The sequence below is a fragment of the Podarcis bocagei genome (genome assembly GCF_964188305.1).
Source record: "Podarcis bocagei genome assembly, chromosome: 9".
Taxonomy (NCBI): Eukaryota; Metazoa; Chordata; class Lepidosauria; order Squamata; family Lacertidae; genus Podarcis; species Podarcis bocagei.
In genome coordinates, this window is record NC_138134.1 from 15,575,453 (window position 1) to 15,594,758 (window position 19,306).

Below are 19,306 nucleotides of genomic sequence, written 5' to 3' on the forward strand. Positions count from 1 at the left end.
ATATAATGTTGCAGTTAACACCCCTTGTGTTTTCAGACTGTCATGACTTGTAGCAGGATTTGTGGTTTTAATATTGGCGCCACATCTTGAAATCTTTGGCGATTACAAAATATTTTGGTAATTAGAAAGCCCAAATGTCTTTGGGGGTTGACCTACCTGCCTCTTTTTGGGGTGAGGCTTTCCGAGCACACAGCATTCTTCTTCAAGCCAAGTCTGGGGGATTTTGCTGACATCATTAGCTACTCCATCTTTGCAATACCCAAAATCCGAGGGTTTCACTGCTCTAAACTTAAGGAAAAGATCTGCAGGCTTATAAAATAAAAAATGGTGCACTTTGCTTGGAGAGAAAAGTCTTCCTTTAAGAAAAGAAAGTTTAAACTTTCTATGACATGCATAATCCTGCAGCTGCATTTTTATTTTATTTTTTTTGGAAAAAGAGAGCTTTAAGGAGTCAATATGTTCTCCAAGGAGAAAGTAAATTAGAGATTGCAGTTTTCATGTCCTTTGCTCCCCTTTGCACTTTTCCCTGATGTCAGTTTATAGCTCTTCACCCTCTGGGGGAATCTGGTGTATTCTGCCAATGAAGCTCATTAATCTTCCATCCCAAGGATCTCCTGCTGCCCAATTAGACTTGCTGGCAGGGTGTTAGCTGTCCCAAACCCCAGGGGTCGGTTCCACTCTGCAGTTTTGGCGGCTGTGACTCTCTTAGTTTTAACATTGTACCTGCCAGACATTGATTCCACTTGTTAACTGATTATTAGGAGTGCAAAGGAAGTGTTCCTGAGATATGTACCAGCATGTAGATGCCCCCTGGGTGTTCTTAACTATCCCTTTATTTGTACTCCCCCCCCCCCTACTGCTATTATGGGAAAGTGAAATACTCGCCTATCAGGGGAGAACATTATACCAATATATGATTCGCATGCCGCGGGTAGATTTGCATCCGTGGGAACATTGGGATTTACAGACCTGTGAATTTGAATTTGTTACTTTCTTTTCCTTTTCCAGTTCTTTCTAACAGGGGTCAGTCACGTTTCCGCTATGCAAAATATGCAGTGCTTTCCCCCCCATAAAAAATGTTTAGGGGTACTCTTATTTTGACTCAAGAAAATCACCATTTTATAGCTCAAGTAGGGAAAGAATAAATACAGAAAATGGACAAAAGTAAAAAGATTCACAAAATGTTTAGGGGTATGCGTACCCCTGCACCCCCCCAAAAGCACTGAAAATATGTATGTGTACATTTTTTACAGCCATAACAAACTGGCTCTCTCTCCTGCGGCAGCGTTCATTTCTGTAGTTAGCTTTTACTATTATGGCTGTTTTGTTCACTAAAGAGAAGCAGCATTTATGTTGCACATGGCTAGAGCGTCAACTGTTTTATTTCATTTTTTAAAAAACCTTAGTAGTAAGTTAAGTTAATTCGCTTCCCAGCAGTATGTATTAATTCTGGGCCAATAGAGTATGGGGACCTAAGTATCCATCACACTGGCAAATGAAAACAACAACAGATAAGTATCTAACTGAAAACATACTTCCAAACTGGTTTAATTTACAACAAGGATGGGAGACCTGTCTACTGACAGACATAGGGTTTTGCTGTAAAAGTCTGCTTCTATTTATCTCTACTCAAAAGTAACACCAATTGTGTTCAATGAAACTTACACCTGGATAAGGGTTCATACAAATGCAACCTTATTGGACTGGAGCTGGATTAAGATATGAAATCTACTAGTTGCATTCAACCTGAACAGTCAACACCAGTAACAAGTTCAAAATAAGTGATTCAATAAATTCTAGAGGTTCTTTACAGGGCAGCAGGGAAGTGCAGCTATCTTTCGATCTCCTCCAAATTAATGATCACAACTGAATCCACCCCTACTTGGATTCTATTCTCCAGGAGCCTCATCTCAGTAAATGTGAAAACAGGAACATAATAAATTGGAATTGCCTTGCTCATCAAGGTCAGCTGTTTCCATCAATGGAGTGAAATACCCAAGGCTCACAAGCAAGGCATGCTGTGAAGACTAACCCCTGTTCCCCATGTTTGGTATTCAGAGCAGAGATGCATGGTTTATTAACATGGAGCCTCAATTTAGCAAGCATTGCTAAACGCTTGAAACTTTGGTCTTTAGGAGGGTGTCCCCAGGGCCACAGGGTTTTGTGGATCTCCCTTTCTGTCTTCATAGAGACAGTTCCACTGCTATAAGTCTTCTCCTAGCTACCAGGGAAATGTCTTCTACCATTGCTCCAATAAATAGAGGCGAATGGGTGTGTGTTAGGGGTGGTTCACATAGGGTTTAAAACCCCTAATAGGGTTAAACCCACAAAGGCTTTAAAAACTAATTGGAAGGCCACCAAGAAGCAGGGAGGGAAAATTATTTACTATTTATTATATTTTGCTGGAAGCCACACAGAGTGGCTGGGGAAACCCAGCCAGATGCGCAGGGTATAAACAATAAATTTACTACTACTACTACTACTACTACTACTACTACTACTACTATTATTACAGTGGTACCTCGGGTTACATACGCTTCAGGTTACATATGCTTCAGGTTACAGACTCCGCTAACCCGGAAATAGTGCTTCAGGTTAAGAACTTTGCTTCAGGATGAGAACAGAAATCGTGCTCCGGCAGCGTGGCAGCAGGAGGAGGCCCCATTAGCTAAAATGGTGCTTCAGGTTAAGAACAGTTTCAAGTTAAGTACGGACCTCCGTAACGAATTAAGTACTTAACCCAAGGTACCACTGTATTATTATTATTATTATTATTATTATTATTATTATTATTATTCCCACTCAGCCTTTACTATGTTGGCAGAAGCCGGGCAGGGCTTTGCATTGGAATATACCCCACAACCCACTCCTCTGACCCTATGATTTTGAAAGATTTAATGACCCTAAATTTGTCTCACACTGTTAAAATGCCATTTAAGCATCTGAGGGAAATCTGAATGTTGCCAAGAAGGGTTTTAAAGGTGCTCCCCAAATCTCATGACCACAGAGTGAGGTTCTCTCTCACACACCATTCTGTTTTGTTTTTTTTTTATAAAATTTTTATTGGGTTTTCCACTTTTATAAAGACAATACAAACACAAAAATAACACAAACATGTATAGATTCAGCAGATCCTGGTTTCATAACCTTGTTCCCTGACTTCCCCCCACCCCCCCTCGTGCATCCCAATTCCCAAGATTGTATCAGCAAGTTGGTATTTCTCCTCTTAACCATCCTATTCATTTTATTACCTTTTCTCTAATAAAAAAATTGATTTTCCTAAGTTGGACCCAAGTTCTCTTTCATCGATTTTTGATTTTATCCTAATTAAAAGTCATATTAACCAAACCTAAAAGTCTTGAGAGTTTTTAAGAATCTCTTCTTCCCTCCCTCCCATCCCCGGTTTTTGTCCCTTCCCAATAAAAGTCCAAAGTCAAGATTCTCAGCCTGGGTTCCTCACGTCCGAGGCTTTCAAATCCCTTTCAGTCCCTCTTCGCCGGTCTTGTTGGTAGTCCTTTATGTCAGTCGTCGAATCTGGAAAAAGGTCTTTCACCATCAAAGCATATTCTCTTCCCACAAGGAGATTTGAAAGCAACTGCTGAAGAATTTCCACAAAGCCTGTATCTTCAAACTCAGAGTCCAAACAGAGGCCCCAAACATATTTCTTTATTCTAAGTTCCTGTATTCCATATTGTCCCAGGGCCTCCTCCTTCTTCCTCTGCGTCTTTCGCAGACTTGTGGTAGATATGTTCCCAAAGTCTCCTTGCTTGTGTTGCACAGATGTCAGCTTTTGGTTGTTACTTCCCAAGGTTACTTTCTCTTTTTCTTGTTTAATCTCTTCCACCTCTGTAGACATTGTTTCCCATTCAGCTGTGGATTCTTTCTCATTCAGATCCTCAATACAAACAGCAGAGTTGCCTGTTCCCAAGGTCATAGTGATAAGTTGTTTATTCATGGCTAAGCTCTGCTCTTGTAAGATTCCCACCAATTGAAACATCCTTTCGATTTCCACTAGTAACTTTCCATCCACAGCCATTGTATCCATTGTAGTTTCACAGAATTCCCCCTAGGGGGAATCTGGTTACTTATTAGTCTTTTCTCCAAGAGTCCTTTAGCTTGTTGTTATTACTTTGTTTCCAACAATTTTGTCTCAATTATAACTCGTTTTAATCCAGAGGGATCTTAGGTAATGATTTTTCCGCTTTAAACTGCCCGTTTGGCAGCTTTGACAGCTGTCAAACTCCGCAGCTCTTACACAGGCACAAAGGCAGGACGTTCCCGAGCCCGGGAGGGGGGGTTGTTCAAAACATAAAAAGGGTCTCCAAAACTCCACTCTCCAGCACAAGATTTGCTTTAACTAAATCTTGAAAGTTAATGTCCTTTTTAACTCACCCCGCCAAGGGTAGGCTCTCCAGCTTAGCTCTTATGTCGTTGCTTAGATCGTCTGCAAGGGGGGGGGTGCGGACTTCCTTTTAGCACACCCCCCGGTCGTCTCCAATTCAAGGTAAAATTTTTAAAGTCCGAATCCGTCTTACTCACGGGTAATTCTTTCAGTCCAAATTTTCAAGGAAGAAAGTCAGCGCTCACTGGTCATGGCTCGCGGCTTCGCCCCACCGAGGTAGCGGTCGACTCTCAGTGCCACGCCACCCCCGTATCCCCTCCGCAGCCTTTAAAAAGGCTCTTCGCGAATCAGGGGGGGGGCGCTTAAGGCACCCGCCGAGTCTTCAGTCCGCAGGCTTCCGCGCCTGCGGCTTTTAAGGGTCCCCGCGTCGCCGGCGCGGCAAAGACCCGTCCTCAGTGGAGCCGATTCCCTCCGGAGCTCGGAGGGAATCCGCCATTTCCAGATCGCGTCAACCCGGAAGTCCTCTCTCACACACCATTCTGTCCCTGAATGCAGCCTGTTCATTTTTCTTCTATGTGGACTCCAATGGGAGGCTTTGAGAACGGCAATAGTCCCATCTGCATCACCCCACCCCTTCATTTGCATAGCCTTGCCAAAGGAATTTGCTAGGCTTCTGTTTAGGCTGCATTTTGAAGCAAACCCACCTGATCCACACTTTCTGAACTAGCATATGAATTGGGACTTGGTTACATTTCAGATTTTGTTCACTCTGCATTTATAAGCCAGCCAGCCTGATTCTTACTTCCAGGATTAAAATTTTGTCAGGACTAAAATTTTGTGACAAAGCAGGGGGGTCGGAATACACCAAAATGCATTACAATATGTAATTTAGGGTAAAAGTGCATTTTGGGAAAATGCAATATTTTATTTTATTTTATTTATTTTATGGGTTTTTAAAACTTTTTTTAAAGTCCACAGATTGTTGCAGAAGTAGGACAGAATGGATTTATGCACAAATATTGTCCTTGTGAAATGGACAGGACCAGAAACAGAGTGATCCACCCCAAATTACCATAGTCTCTATTTCACAGTCCTACTATTGTGTGGCAGTAACTGGCTTTTGCATATATTGTGAAGGTAATGCTACAGCAGAGCAACTTCTGTGTGAAAATTGAAACAGTGTCTCCTAGCACAGGAATCTACATAGAGGCAATGTATCTTAAAGGAAGGATTTTTGTTCACCTCAAAACACAGGTGTCACAATGATATCTGTGAGTACGTATATGAATAAGAAATATGAATTGCTGAGATCTGGAAAATCTTTATCATGTAGTGAAAAATGCATTGGCCTGTGGATTTCATATAGTTCATAGATACATCATTTGTTGAAAGGCGGTCACAAATTAGGCATTACAAGCAACATCCTTCCTCATGAATTGGATGTGTTTGAAGCTGAACGACTTAATATTTCTCATATGCTGACTCTATGAAAAGATACCCCATTCCACATTCCATATACAAAAGCCTGCAATTCAGGGAACATTCCTGAGTAAACTATTGTGTCAAAACTGTTGTTTCTTGTCAAATTAGCAATGACAAGATGGGATCACACCCCAATAAGAAGGCACTGATTATTCCAATAAATGTTGAAAGAAATCTGCCAAAAGAGGCACACATGTGATCTGACCCTGGGCAAGCATCCTTAGCTAAATAGAACATGTATTACAGGGTATTTGATCTTGAACCAACTTATGGTTTTGTTGGGTTACTTAGACAAATAGAAATTTGAAATATCCAGCAGGAATGAATAGACCATTGATGGAAATGCCCCAGGATAAAGCCTATGGAGGGTTAATTGATCATGTATGGTGATGGCTTGTAGTGGACCAAAATAGCATCTCTTTGAACCCTAATTTCAAGTACCACTTATTGGAAGAATGATTGTCACTACCATATGTTAAATGTAAGGTAAAGGGATCCCTGACCATTAGGTCCAGTCATGACCGACTCTGGGGTTGTGGCGCTCATCTCGTTTTATTGGCTGAGGGAGCCGGCGTACAGCTTCCGGGTCATGTGGCCAGCATGACTAAGCCGCTTCTGGCGAACCAGAGCAGCGCACGGAAACGCCGTTTACCTTCCTGCCAGAGCGGTACCTATTTATCTACTTGCACTTTGATGTGCTTTCGAACTACTAGGTTGGCAGGAGCAGGGACTGAGCAACAGGGGATTCAATCACGGGGATTCAAACCACCGACCTTCTGATCGGCAAGTCCTAGGCTCTGTGGTTTAACCCACAGCACCACCCACATCCCTCTACCGTATGTTAGGCTTGCCATCTTTCAAAAAGTAACATTCCTGACACCCCAAAAGTTGTTGAGCTTTCTTAAGCACACCCCCAAACACACACGCACGCACGCACACGCACGCACACACACACACACACAGAGCAACCCCCCCCAATATCTAAGAGCCAATTCTTCTTCTTCAAGCAGGGAAAGAAAGGAATCCCCCCTTGTCCTGGAAGAATAAAAAAAAAATTGAACCCCCCCCAAAAAAAACTCACCCCCCAATGAAAATGACCAGGCCCTAGTGCACCCCTTTCTCCAACATGGCCACCCACCTTACTTTCCTCTCTATTGCACCCCACCCAGCTGTTCAGGCCCCCAACAGCCCTCAGAAAATGTAGTGAGGCGCTGACAGCTTTCTCCCCCCACAACCTCAAACTTACCACAGCAAGCTTTGTACCCCTTTCTCACAGTTTTCTGCCCTCGCTACCCAGGCCTATCCAGGTCTCATTTCTTGCCTGCACATACACAAACACATTATCTTCCCTCCCCTTCCCCCCCCCCCCGCCTCGATGAAGATGCAACGTGGACTGGAAATAATCTGGTGCATCCATCCTTATTCCGAGGTGGGCAGCAAAAACCGCTGATCAATTCTTAGGCTTCAGCCAAAAGTTTAAATAAAACATGACGCTTTAAAAATAACAACACTGCTAATGGGCTTACTCCAATTAAAATGTGGAGAGGCGGAGAAAGCATATGCTGTCTGAGTCTAGTGAACCATACATATGATAAGCTTCAGTGTGTGTTATTTCCACCCACATTCATCCTTTTAAAACTCCATTATAAGTCATATGCTCCCCCCCCCCAATCCGGGGTAACTTTAAATAGATATATACATTGAATTCCGAATGAAGATGGGCAGCGATACTTCATGTTTAAATAATTGCATTCTTTCTCTAGTGATTTTGTTTTTACCGTTTATCCTTTAAAGTAGCGCTCCTTGTAATACTCCCACTCTTAGTACTGCTTTTCAAATGCCTTCCTTGATGCATAAACTACTTCTAGCTTACCTTCATTTCTTCAGTAATAATTAAGGCTTGGCATATGTTGATGGCATCTACAGCTACTGCTGTTTCCCCCTCATCTCTCCTATTTATAGCTGGATAAACGGGGCTTCTGAAAGTAGGGCCCTAAATGTAGATCCATTTCTTTCACCATTATGTTTCTAAAATAATAAAAACAACTGCCAATAGTACGGTAAAAACAATACAAAGTTCTTGCTTTTTTGTGGTTGGAAATTCATTGCCAGAACCAGCAAATGGCATTTCATACCTCTGTTGGAAAATTCATGCGGCCAATTTGGCCAGTAACCTCCATCTTGGAATCCAATATGGCTGTGCTGAATTTATATGCTAGTAAAATGTACAGCCCCTGTTATAGGTTCTGAGTTAATTCCAATATCGTTTCAACTGAGCAGATCTTTCACAACATTTCTGTCATGGTAGTTATAGTGAATTCAAAGATGGGTTTTGCAAATTTAGAGTTTTGTTCATTATACAGTATCTAATAGGTTAGGGAAATTGCTACAATAACTCTAAAATGCTAATATATTTCAGATTTACAGCCAGATTTCTCATGGTATGAGTAACAAGTCAATTACTTCTCGATCTTTTGGATATATATTGCATTATTAAGGCATACTGTTTTCAGTACTGACAAATTGTACTTTTTTCTTCTATCTGGCATACCTGACTTAAATCAACCAGCAGATTTTAAGATGTCTAGTAGTAGTAGTGAGGCATCAGGCATAAGCCTGCATTTTATTAATGTTTGATCAGGACTTGTATATTAAAGAGGGCTTAATTTTCAAATGTTTCATGCCAGGCAGAGAAAACCTTGGCCATTCTCCTAAGACAAGGGGCCCCTTGATTGATAGCAGAAAACAATTCTCAAAGTCGTAAAAGCTGAAAATACAGACTAAGAGCAGGACATTGACCCTACATGTTACAGAAGATAACAAAGGCAGAGATAAATAATTAGGAATGGGCAAATAGTAAAATGATACCATGGGCCTCTTTTAAATCTTGAGCTGACAGAGAAAGAGAGGCTTTTTGGGAAGTCTTTTTAAAGCTGTTTCTTCCTTAAACAGATAATGGGAAAAGCAGCTTGCTGAAGGGGGGGGGGATGTAAACTGAAGAGCCTTCTTCTGAAACTGTTTTAAACTGAGTTCTTCTTTTTTTCTCTTTCTCTCTCTACTTTAAAAAGGCCTTATTCCTTTTAAAAGGTTACCTATGATAATGTATGAAATATATTAGCTTAAATATATTGGCTTAAATGTAACTATGCAAAGGATTTAGAAAGTAACAAATTTAGATGTTAGATTCTTATTTCATAGAATCATAGAGTCCTAGAGTTGGAATAGACTACAGGGGCCATTGAGCTCAGCCTCTTGCCAGACAAGAAGACGCCATCAAATGCTGTCCAGATATATTAGCTGTCAGAACATTTGTTTAGAAACCTTCAAATGAAGGATATCTTTCAATGTTGATGTGAAACTCAAGATCCTTGACATATGTTTAAGATAAAAATTTAAGATTAACCATTTGTTTTAAAAGGCAATAGGGCAGGGAGGGCAAGAGGTGAGCTGGTAATTAAGATTCCTTGTTGAGACACATGTAAGATATATTACTACTTATTTGTCATTTATAGATGTAACAATATATAGCTGTTTGTGTTCCTTATAAGGACAGGAGGATGTGGGTGTATCTTTTAGGATTGGATATAGCAATCAGCCAATAGGAAATCCAACCAGGCTGATTGGACAGAGGCAGCCCAAGGAGGAGCAAAGGGGGCTGGATTAAGGGAATATAAGTGCTGGCCATAATGGCAGGAGGCCAGGCCAGAGCTTGGTAACCATATACCACTGTGCCTCTCATTTATTTGTCTGACAAATAAATAATTATTTTAATTTCTCTATTGCTGCGTTGAATATTTCATTCCAGCTAAGCGTTAACCACAAGCAGGGTGCTACATTTTATGGTGCTCCTGTGACTCGGATAAGTGGTCTGCTGGAACGCAGCCCCTTCGCTCTACTGAGCAGGGTACAAGAGAGAGGATCTTTAAACTGCTTACCCAAGCGCGCACTGGTAAATTTTTCCAGGGGGAACGCAGAAGTCTCGTCTGTCTGATACCCTGCTCACTGGCGGCGACGGACCGGGGGGAAACGGAACCAACCAGGGGTAAGTGCACAAAGGGATTTTTGGCCCTCCAATTAATTGGGAGGAAGAGAAGTCTTGATCAAACTTCTGCGTCTCAGTAAGTGGGAACTGAGTACGCTAGGTGGTTGGATACATCAGATGGTGATCTGGTGGGGGAAAAGGGAAGAATGGGAGGTAGTGTGTGGTGAAGTATCTAGCGCATTGTATGTGTGAGAAAGTACAGAGCAATCTGTAGCTGACCTGAGTGTGGAGTGGGCAGTACTTCGGTTCCTGGTAAGGCGACTTCACCAGGCAAGGAAACCCACGAAGCGTGTGTGTGAGTGACTGAGTGGATACTTCACAGGGCCATACAATGGGAGTTGGGGGTTCAAAAGGGGAAAATACACCTCTTGAATGTATGTTAAATAATTTTAAGAAAGCCTTCTCAGGGGCATATGGAGTCAAAATGACGCCAGAGCGCCTGAGAACGTTATGTGAATTAGAGTGGCCGAAGCAAAATACTGAATGGCCATCTCAAGGAACCTTTGATATAAATTTAGTAAGCAAACTTTGGTCTAACATCGCCAAAGAAATTGGAGGGTGCCCAGAACAATTTTCATATATAGATTCCTGGCTGAGCACATTAAATAAAAATCCTCCATGGATAAGGGAATGCAAAGTCCAACGATGCAAATTATTGGCTGTAAAAGCCGAAGCTAGGAAAGGAATCTTGCCAAATAAACTCAAACCCATTTTTGAGGGACCAGAGGAAGAGCTGCTTCCACCTCCACCTTATGCTCCACATCGAAGGGAGCCAAATCCAAACACTCCACCAGTTGTAACCCCAAGGCAAGAAAGTGGAATGAATAATGGGGCTGGAGTCACAGAACTTGATTCCTTGATAGATTATGATAAATATCTTCAGGAGGCATTGGAGGCCTATAATAAAGCCCAAGCAGAAGTGGTTATTCCATCTGTGAGTCCCAGTAGAACTCCATCTACAGTCTCTTTTAGTGAAACAACTGATTGCCTACCCCAAACCCCTGTACATCCAAGTCCTAGAGAATTATTACAGAAGTTACAGGGAGACCTTAATCGGTCAGCAAGCAATACAGCCAGGCGTATAAAGCTGCTAAAAGAACGCCTTGGGACAAATACCATCCCCTATGATTTGAGGCCCCTAGAGCAAGGCGAAGAGAAAGATCACGTAGTAGCCCCTCTCAGAAGAGTATTTGATGCACTTGAGGAGCCTGTGCTGGTTAACGGGCTACCTGGACCAAGGCCACCTCGAACTTCGACCCTGCAATATATTCCATTCACGACTACAGATCTGATGAATTGGAAAACACACACCCCATCTTTTGCAGAAAAACCTCAGGCTATGATGGACTTGGTGACTTCAATAATAAATACTCATAGTCCTACTTGGACAGATTGCCGCCAGCTCCTGAATACTCTGTTCACCACTGAGGAAAGGAGAGACATAATTGAAAAGGCACAGATATATTTGCGTGAGCAGGCCAGAGTGGGAAATATTTATAATATTGACCGTCATCTCCAAGACAACTTTCCCTTGGAAGATCCTAATTGGGATCCAAACAATGTAATTCACCTGGCCAGACTTACCACCTACCGCCAGACGCTTGTGCAAGGTATCCGCAGGGCATGCCAGAAGCCCACTAATATGTCTAAAGTCTCAGAAGTAGAACAGAAACCAAATGAGAGTCCAGGAGACTTTTTAGAGAGGCTGCAAGAAGCCTATCGTATATGGACTCCTTTTGACCCTGAAGCCCCTGAAAACAGCAGAATGATTACTGCTACATTTGTGGCCCAGTGCGCTTCTGACATTCGTAAGAAAATTCAGAAATCCGAAGGATGGGAAGGGATGCTGATGAGCCAAATTATGGCCATTGCACGCCGAGTTTATCGGAATAGGGATGAGGCTGAGAAACAAGAGAAGAAGAAGTGGCAGAAGGAAAAGATGGTAATGCTAGCCACAGCAGTGAAGCAAGACTACCGCCCCTTAAATGGAGGAAGAGGGCGGGGAAGGAATCCGCCACTGGGAAGGAATCAATGTGCGAATTGCAAGAAGGAGGGTCATTGGAAGCGGGAATGTCCTGAACCCCTGAGGTTGGAAGAAGTACGCCCAGGCCCAGGCCCAGGCCCAGGCTCCGGCCCAAGAAACCAGGGACGGGGACGGGGAATGATCCGAGATGGAAGATATCAGAGACCTGGACAAGGACGGAGTAGGGACAATGTCATTGGACTGGCAGAGGAGGATTTTACCCAAGACTAGGAAAGACCGGACTCCATAAAGTTAGGCTTCCAGGAGCCCACGGTCACGATCCAATTAGGAAGCCATTTAATAGACTTTATGATTGATACTGGGGCTGAATACTCAGTACTCCCAGAACTATTGCAGAAAAAGGCATCCAAAAGTGTAGTCATTAAAAGTGCCACTGGTCAGTCAGCTAAGAGGTCTTTCCTCCAACCTTTGGAATGCCAGATTGGGGGACATCGTTTAACCCATCAGTTTTTGTATATACCTGAGTGTCCAATACCTCTCTTAGGTAGAGATATGCTGTCCAAATTGCAGGCCCAAATCACCTTCACTCCTCGAGGTCCAGAAATGAAATTGCCATCAAAGGCAGCAGGAATAATTTCCCTCTCAGTACCTAAGGAACAATCATGGCGCCTAATGTCAGCCCTGCAAGTCCAACCCACATTGGATACAGAGTTAAACAAGCTCCTCCGAACTCTACAGGTGCCACCAGGAGTATGGGCCGAAAATAGCCCACCAGGAATGGCCAAGAATATAGCTCCAATTGTAGTAACCTTAAAACCTATGGCTACCCCTGTATCTGTAAAGCAATATCCTTTACCCCGGCGAGCAGCAGAGGGCATCCAGAAACATTTGGACCGCCTATTAAAATATGGTCTGCTTAAGCCCTGCCAATCAGAATGGAACACACCCCTTTTGCCTGTTCGAAAACCTGGGACAGATGAATACAGGCCAGTGCAGGACTTGAGGCTCGTAAACCAGGCTATCGAGACCTTGCACCCAAATGTACCAAACCCATACACCCTGCTGAGTTTGATCCCACCAGAAGCAACATTTTTTACTGTATTGGACTTGAAAGATGCATTCTTCTGTTGCCGGCTGGCACCACAGAGCCAACCTATATTTGCCTTCCAGTGGGAAGACCCTTTGACAGGAACAAAAGGCCAGCTAACTTGGACGAGATTGCCCCAGGGATTCAAAAATTCCCCAACTTTATTTGGTACTGCCTTGGCGAAGGATCTAACAAGTTACCCCTCAATACCTGGAGAAAAGGTGGTTCTGCAATATGTAGATGACCTTATACTAGCAGCAAAGGATTTTGATACCTGTAAAGAAGGTACAGAGGAACTGCTCCACTTGCTCTGGGAAGCTGGCTACCGAGTTTCCCAGAAAAAGGCACAGTTATGTTTAGAAAAGGTCAAATATTTGGGCTTTGACATCTCACACCAACAACGAGCATTGAGGCCAGAGAGGAAAGAAGCTATTTGCCTTATCAAGGAACCTACCACAAGGAAACAACTCAGAGGATTCCTGGGAACAGCAGGGTTTTGTAGACTATGGATACCTGATTTCAGCAGTCTGGCCAAACCCTTACATGAAAGCACTCGAGGTGCAGAAAAGGACCCATTCGTATGGGGACCTGAGCAGCAACAAGCCTTTTTAGTTATCAAACAACGACTTATGGAGGCCCCAGCCCTTGGACTGCCTAATTCGGAAAAACCCTTTCAGCTGTATGTACATGAACAGAATGGGATTGCAGCGGCAGTCCTGACCCAGAGATTAGGAAGTTGGAACCGTCCAGTAGCTTATTTGTCAAAACAATTGGACTCAGTAGCAAAAGGATGGCCTCCATGCCTAAGGGCAGTAGCGGCCACTGCAAGCCTTGTCAAAGAAGCTGATAAATTTACCTTCGGCCAGACGATGTATGTGAATGTACCTCATGCTGTTCTGACACTCATGGAATATAAGGGTAGTTATTGGCTAACGAACCCAAGGATGGCTAGGTACCAAGGCCTATTGTGTGAAAATCCCAGGATTCATCTACGAGTAGTGAATATGCTCAATCCAGCGACTTTGCTGCCCCTACCAGAGGTAGATGATGAAGAATCACATGATTGTCTCCAAATAATGGATGAAGTTTATTCCAGTAGACCCGATCTGAAAGATGAACCATTGAAAAATCCAGATGTTGTATATTATACTGATGGTAGCAGTTACCTGCATGAAGGTGCCAGACGAGCAGGATATGCTGTGGTCACCAATGAGGAAGTTGTGGAAGCTGAAGCTTTGCCTGCTGGCACCTCAGCACAAAAAGCTGAACTTATAGGTTTAACTAGAGCTCTGCAATTGGCAGCCGGATGTAAGGCAAACATCTATACTGATTCTAAATATGCCTTCTTAACCCTGCATGCACATGGTGCTCTATGGAAAGAAAGAGGTCTAATAGGAGCCCACGGGAAAGCCTTGAAATATGGACCTGAAGTAGGAACCCTGTTAGAAGCAGTATGGGCTCCAGAACAGATTGCTGTAATGCACTGCAAAGGTCATGGACGAGGAAGGGATCCAATAACCAGAGGAAATCATGCTGCTGACAAAGCAGCCCGAGAGGCAGCCCAAAAGCCTGTGGGAGGATTTATAGCAGCCCTCATACCAGAGGTAGTTCCAGAAGAAGTTAAACCTCACTATACCCCAGAAGAGAGGAAGTGGGCTGAACAGGAAGGAGCAGTTGTGAAGGACGGTTGGATGATCCTGCCAGACAATAGGATTTATGTACCTCATCATCTAGCAGGCACAATTGTAAGAAATTATCATGAATCTACTCACCTTGGCGGTACTGCAACCAGAGAGAGTCTCAGTCGGAAGTTGTATATTATTAACCTATCACAATTAGCAACTTGCATTTCACAGAAATGTGTTCTTTGTGCTAAAAACAATCCCAGGCAGGGACCGGTACAACCTCCTGGAATCCAACATGTGGGATATGTCCCCATGGAAAGCCTAATTGTGGACTTCACAGAGCTGGTCCCTTCTAAGGGATTCAAGTATCTCCTTGTGTTTGTAGATACTCTTACCGGATGGGTTGAAGCTTTTCCCACCCGAACTGAAAAGGCACGAGAGGTAACTAAGAGACTCCTCACTGAATTGATCCCGAGGTTTGGATTACCTAGATGCATTGGAAGTGACAATGGGCCAGCGTTCATTGATCAAGTAGTACAAGAAGTATGTCGAGTCCTACAAGTGAAATGGAGACTGCATGCAGCCTATAGGCCTCAGAGTTCAGGGAAAACTGAAAGAATGAATCGGACTCTGAAAACCCAATTGGCAAAATTAACCCAGGAAACGGGATTGGGATGGGTAGATGTGTTACCCATAACACTGTTTCGTGTTCGGTGTGCACCCACAAAAAGACTTAAGTTGTCACCTTTTGAGCTCCTGTATGGGAGACCACCCTCCTTTGTTCAGGATATTTCAGCTGATCTTAAACAAATAGGAGACCATGTGACACAGGGACAAGTGCAATCTCTCTCCCGTGTTTTTGTTTCTCTTAACAGGTGGGCCCTCGAGCGCACGCCGTGCAGCATTGCCGAGCCGATTCATCAGTTCCAGGCTGGCGATAGCGTATGGGTGAAAGAGTGGAAACGTGATCCACTTGCACCTAAGTGGCGTGGACCTTACACCGTCTTGCTCTCTACTCCAACAGCGGTGAAGGTAGCTGAGGTGACCCCCTGGATTCATCACTCCCGTTTGAAGAAGTCCGAAGGCAGTTGGACGTGCAAAGGTGACCCCTCTAATCCTCTTAAACTGACTCTCTCCAAAAACCCCTGTATCTAGCCCTACCGGGAACGGGCTAGGTCACGGGCAACATTTGACGACCGGCCTGCTGCAGCCACAACCTGGAAGCTGGCTGACCTGCGCACGCCTGAAGCTTGAGGAGCATCTGAACCAGCGATTGTGAAAGGAAAGATTCTCTTATACAATTGATTGACTGCCCCACAATTAATTGACTGCCCACCTCCTTGTGGAACAATTATCAGAGATATTACTCATTGGGGATCCTCGGGATATATGTTTTGGTCTTGGTGGTTCCCCATTTCTGTCACTGGGGGAATTATATTGGGACTAATATTTATTTGCTATCACTATAAGGTAATCTTTTGTGGGAGGAATGCATATGCTAGACATCAACATGATTCTATTAATCCTGATCCCTTGGGAAGGGGAAGGGTCCTTAAATCTGGCCAAATTGACTAAATATGGATTCCACCATGACCACAATATGTGGGTAGGTTTAGCTGAAATGGTAGCCAATGTTGCAAATAGGACCAATTGCCTTGTTTGCTCTCTCGGGCCAGATGATTCAGAGGGAGGTATGCCCTTATTACCGATACCATTAGATGCCATTGGCATGGTAAGCGAAATACCACAACAAACAGAAGTACAGAATTTCCCCGGATGGAACTCAACTAAACCATTACGAGTTATACCTGTACAAGGGGAATTCTGTGTACATAGATCATCAAATGCAGCTGATTCTACCATGATAGGCTCTTCTCATTGTCACTATACTTGGGATAATATTAAGAATACCTGGGCACACGATACTACCTATCGAACTCGGGATGCCTTGCCCTGTGCACCTCCTTTTATTCATGCATGGAAAGTGGTATGGAACATAACTGTGACAGAAAAAGGCAATCTAACATACTGCACTGTGAACTCTCTACCTCTTTTGCTATTTCGCCTTCTGTACTCCACGTACCAAAGACCTCAGACCCGATGGTTGTGGTGGATATGTGGAGAATGGGCATACAAGAAACTCCCCTCCAAATGGAGTGGGACTTGTTTTCTGGGATGGGTATTACCACCAATGTGGATTATGCCCACTAATTTGCCCAAGCGTACACGAAGAAACGCTGATATTTCTCATATAGCAGGAGGAAGTACCCAAAGTTGGAGCGGTACTGATGATTGGCCACCAGAGCGCATTATAGCCTATTATGATCCTGCCTCCTGGAATCCTGGTGAGCTCATACAAGGGGCACGGGATCCTATTTATAATCTAAACAGAATAATTCGATTGCAAGCAGTAGTGGAACTTGTAACCAATGCAACGGCCAAGAGTTTGAGACTTATTGCACAACAGTTGGATGAAAGTAGAGCCGCCATTTTGCAGCTGAAAATGGGAATGGATTATGTACTTGCCAAGCAGGGAGGCCTATGTGGAGTCTTGAACTTGACAGGGAATGCCTGTTGCTTTAACATTTCAGATAATGGTGAGGCAATCCGTGTGTTGGCCACAAAGATGGAGAATATAGCACATGTCCCAGTACAAACATGGGAAGGATGGGATATGGGATGGCTCACCAATTGGTTACCTAATGTCACAGGACTCAAAGGGATACTATTGTCTTGCTTGTTTTTCTTGACAGTAGTGGTAATGGTTTTATGTATGATGCCATGTATCATTTCATGTTTTAGAAGTACAATTAGCAAGATGGTTTCAAATGAAACTCTACCTCATATCATGGCCCTATACAGAGCTTTACCTCAGGAACATGATGAAGGTCAAGCTATCAAGGACACTTGGGATGAAGGTCCTTGAGCTTGAAAGGGGGGAATGAGGCATCAGGCATAAGCCTGCATTTTATTAATGTTTGATCAGGACTTGTATATTAAAGAGGGCTTAATTTTCAAATGTTTCATGCCAGGCAGAGAAAACCTTGGCCATTCTCCTAAGACAAGGGGCCCCTTGATTGATAGCAGAAAACAATTCTCAAAGTCGTAAAAGCTGAAAATACAGACTAAGAGCAGGACATTGACCCTACATGTTACAGAAGATAACAAAGGCAGAGATAAATAATTAGGAATGGGCAAATAGTAAAATGATACCATGGGCCTCTTTTAAATCTTGAGCTGACAGAGAAAGAGAGGCTTTTTGGGAAGTCTTTTTAAAGCTGTTTCTTCCTTAAACAGATAATGGGAAAAGCAGCTTGCTGAAGGGGGGGGGGATGTAAACTGAAGAGCCTTCTTCTGAAACTGTTTTAAACTGAGTTCTTCTTTTTTTCTCTTTCTCTCTCTACTTTAAAAAGGCCTTATTCCTTTTAAAAGGTTACCTATGATAATGTATGAAATATATTAGCTTAAATATATTGGCTTAAATGTAACTATGCAAAGGATTTAGAAAGTAACAAATTTAGATGTTAGATTCTTATTTCATAGAATCATAGAGTCCTAGAGTTGGAATAGACTACAGGGGCCATTGAGCTCAGCCTCTTGCCAGACAAGAAGACGCCATCAAATGCTGTCCAGATATATTAGCTGTCAGAACATTTGTTTAGAAACCTTCAAATGAAGGATATCTTTCAATGTTGATGTGAAACTCAAGATCCTTGACATATGTTTAAGATAAAAATTTAAGATTAACCATTTGTTTTAAAAGGCAATAGGGCAGGGAGGGCAAGAGGTGAGCTGGTAATTAAGATTCCTTGTTGAGACACATGTAAGATATATTACTACTTATTTGTCATTTATAGATGTAACAATATATAGCTGTTTGTGTTCCTTATAAGGACAGGAGGATGTGGGTGTATCTTTTAGGATTGGATATAGCAATCAGCCAATAGGAAATCCAACCAGGCTGATTGGACAGAGGCAGCCCAAGGAGGAGCAAAGGGGGCTGGATTAAGGGAATATAAGTGCTGGCCATAATGGCAGGAGGCCAGGCCAGAGCTTGGTAACCATATACCACTGTGCCTCTCATTTATTTGTCTGACAAATAAATAATTATTTTAATTTCTCTATTGCTGCGTTGAATATTTCATTCCAGCTAAGCGTTAACCACAAGCAGGGTGCTACAGTAGTAGTAGTAGTAGTAGTAGTAGTAGTAGTAGTAGTAGTAGTTTTAAATATCTAATCAAACATCTTGTAATAATCCAGTACAGGAGGAAAATGAATATTGTATGGTTTGAAGGCTTATCAGCCCTTTGCTTAACAGAAACTAAGCAGCTCAGAATCCACTCTGTTCTCAGATGGGAGTGCGCCTGGAAACCACAGTGCTATATTAGATTCTATAATGGATATAAATGTAAGAAAATAAATAATTGAAATAAAAAATATTTGTCTCTCACAGTGTACAAAATTATGTTTTCCCCATGGCACTAAGGTGAAATGGAGGAGAAATTGGATTCAGTGAGCATTTAAAGCTACATCTATCGTATCCACACTTCCTGAAACACAATTATCTTTTTAAATTTGCAGTCACCTGAATTTTGTGATGCAGTTGTCCAACCAAAGCATGTTAACAAAAATACATATATTATGGGAAAGTGTGCATAAAAAATGAAGTTATCAGTGAAAAATAACATACAAAACGCATTACAGTAAGTGGGAATTTCATGCAAAAATGTGTACATTAGTCAAA

General features: G+C 42.8%; 1 long non-coding RNA gene across 1 annotated transcript; it reads left to right on the top strand.

The window, feature by feature from the left end:
* The first annotated feature begins 8,706 nt into the window (after positions 1-8,706).
* Positions 8,707-18,686, top strand: LOC308594484. The gene is made up of 2 exons (XR_014011488.1): positions 8,707-8,759; positions 17,817-18,686. It is a non-coding gene; the product is annotated as an uncharacterized lncRNA (long non-coding RNA).
* Positions 18,687-19,306: the final 620 nt, after the last annotated feature.